This window comes from Humulus lupulus, chromosome 6 (genome assembly GCF_963169125.1).
Source record: "Humulus lupulus chromosome 6, drHumLupu1.1, whole genome shotgun sequence".
NCBI classification, from domain to species: Eukaryota; Viridiplantae; Streptophyta; class Magnoliopsida; order Rosales; family Cannabaceae; genus Humulus; species Humulus lupulus.
This window is the reverse complement of record NC_084798.1, coordinates 169,935,010-169,938,095: the sequence shown is the minus strand read 5'-3', so window position 1 is coordinate 169,938,095 and position 3,086 is coordinate 169,935,010.

The following is a 3,086-nucleotide window of genomic DNA, read 5'->3' as shown; positions in this document are numbered from 1 at the left end:
CCGGTATGCCCACAGTACTTGGGGGAGCTGTTCTGGCTAGGCCCCCTTGGCTTCGTCTAGTCTTTTCTTAAGGCTCGCCTTTAGTGTTTTATTGGCGACCTCGACCTGCCCATTTTCCTGGGGATAGGCCACGGAGGAGAAGCTTTTTACAATGCCGTGCCTCTCATAGAATTCGGTGAAGAGGTCGCTGTCGAACTGCGTTCCATTATCCGATACGATCTTCTTTGGCAGCCCAAATCGGCAGATAATGCTCTTGACCACGAAGTTGAGGACTCTTTTCTAAGTGATTGTTGCCAAGGGTTCTGCCTCTGCCCACTTGGTGAAGTAGTCGATAGCCACCACCGCATACCGGACTCTTCCCTTTCCAGTAGGAAGGGCGCCAACCAAGTCGATTCCCCAGACCGCGAATGGCCACGGGGACGAGATCATCTTCAGCTCGACTGGGGGAGCTCGGGCAACTATGGCAAATCGCTGGCACTTGTCACATTTCTTGACGTAAGAGATCGAATCCTTTGATAGAGTGGGCCAGTAATATCCTTGCCTTAAGATCTTCAGGGCCAAGCTTTGCCCCCCAGTGTGATCTCCGCAAAAACCCTCATGCACCTCTTACAAAATGGTCTTCGCTTCGCCTGGCAGAACACATCGTAGGAGGGGTAGAGAGTGCCCACGCCGGTATAGCACCCCATCTACCACTGTATACCTTGGAGCCTGGTAAAGTACCCGCCTTGTGTCATTACGCTCTTCAGGTAACTTTCCTTCGGTGAGATATTCGAGGATGGGGGTCATCCAGGTCGGTCTGGTGTCGATCATCTCGACCTCCGCCCCGACTTCTTCTATGCTTGGTTTCTCCAAGAACTCTACCGGTACTAACCCCAAAGTCTCCGTCTCCCCGGAGGTAGCGAGCTTTGCGAGGGCGTCTGCGTTGGCATTCTGCTCCCAAGGTATCTGCTCAATTGAGCCCCATTTAAATGCAGACAACTCGACTTTTACCTTGGCCAGGTAAGTAGCCATCTTGGTTCCCCGTGCTTGGTATTCACCTAGCACTTGGTTTACCACGAGCTGGGAATCGCTGTAACACTGAACGGAGTTGGCCTTCAGCTCCTGGGCCACTCTTAGCCCGGCCAGGAAAGCTTCGTATTCAGCCTCGTTGTTTGATGCCTTGAATATGAATCTCAATGCCGAGTGGAATCTATGTCCTTCTGGGGATATCAAAATGATTCCAGCCTCGGAGCCGTTCTCGTTAGATGAGCCATCTACGAAGACCTTCCATGAGGCCTGGACCGAGGTGGTCTGGGGTGAATCTTCCACAGGATCTTCTTGGAATCCTGTGGATTCTGCCACAAAATCAGCCAGGGCCTGGCTTTTTATTGTAGTTCACGGAATGTACAAAATCTCGAACTGGCTGAGCTCAATAGCCCACTTCAATAGACGTCCCGATGCTTCAGGTTTTTGCAAAACCTGCCTTAAAGGTTGATCGGTTATGACATGTATTGAGTGGGACTGGAAATATGGCCTGAGCTTTCGGGAGGCCGTAATGAGGCAGAAAGCCATCTTCTCCATCAACAGATACCGAGATTCAGCTCCGAGAAGCCTCTTGCTGATGTAATAGATTGGCTTCTGAACCCGGTCTTCTTCTCGGACCAATACGGCACTAGCTGCGTCTTCTGTGACAGCTAGGTAAAGGAAAATAGGCTCTCCTGCCATTGGTTTGGACAATACGGGTGGCTCAGCTAGATGTGCTTTCAGGTCGAGGAAGGCACGTTCGCACTCCTCGGTCCATTCGAACTTCTTATTCCCCCGGAGTAGGTTGTAGAATGGTAGGCACTTGTTGGTGGATTTAGAAATAAACCGATTAAGGGCTGCCACCCTTCCTGTCAGGCCTTGAATGTCCTTTCGCGACCGGGTTGAGGACAGCTCGAGCAACGACCTGATCTTATCGGGGTTTGCCTCGATTCCTCTGGTATTGACAATGAAACCTAGGAACTTCCCTGAGGCAACTCCGAACGTGCACTTCTGCGGGTTAAGCCTCATGCCCTACTCTCTCAGTATCTTAAAGCATTCTCCTAGGTTGGAAACATGGTTATCAGCAGTTTTCGACTTGACCAGCATGTCGTCAACGTACACTTCCATGTTCTTTCCGATTTGGTTGGCAAACATCCTGTTTACCAATCTCTGGTATGTAGCTCCGGCGTTCTTTAGCCCGAACGGCATGACCTTGTAACAATAAACGTTAGTTGGGGTCATGAAGCTAGTGTGCTCCTGGTCCACTGGATTCATGGTGATCTGATTATAGCCCGAGTACGCATCCATAAAAGACATGAGCTCGTGCCCCGCTGTGGCGTCTACCAATTGGTCGATCCTCGGCAAGGGGAAACAGTCTTTGGGGCAAACTTTGTTCAGATTGGAGAAGTCGATGCAGGTCCGCCATTTCCCGTTGGGCTTCGGGACCAACACAGGATTGGCGACCCAGACCGGGAACTTAGCTTCGCGGATAAAGCCGCACTTTTTGAGCCGGGCTACTTCCTCTTCTAGGGCTTCAGCTCGGGTTGTTCCTAGGCATCTATATTTCTGGGAATTCGCAGGCACGCTCTTATCCAAATGGAGGGTGTGCATGATGACACTCGGGCTGATCCCCACCATGTCCTCATGAGACCATGCGAACACGTCCAGGTTCTCCTGCAGGAACTTAATGAGCTCCGTCTTCCTCTCGCCACATAGATTTTTCCCGAGCTTTACCATCCGTGAGGGATTCTGTGGATCGATATTTACCTCCTCGAGCTCTTCGATAGCTTGGAGCTCGGATTTATCCTCGCCTATTCTCGGGTCAATATCATCACTTAGGACGATATTTTCCCCTTCAGCACTCTGAGGTTTTTCAATCTCAGGATCAGACACAGGTTCCTGAGATTCCTCATTTCCACCTTGGACGGTCATCGTTAACTGCCCGGGTTTTAATTTTCCCTTCATGGAAATGCTGTAGCATTTCCTGGCAGCAAGTTGGTCGCCACGGACCATGCATATCCCCGTGGAAGAGGGGAATTTTAGTGCGAGGTGGTGGATGGAGGTAAGGCTTCAAACGCTATAAG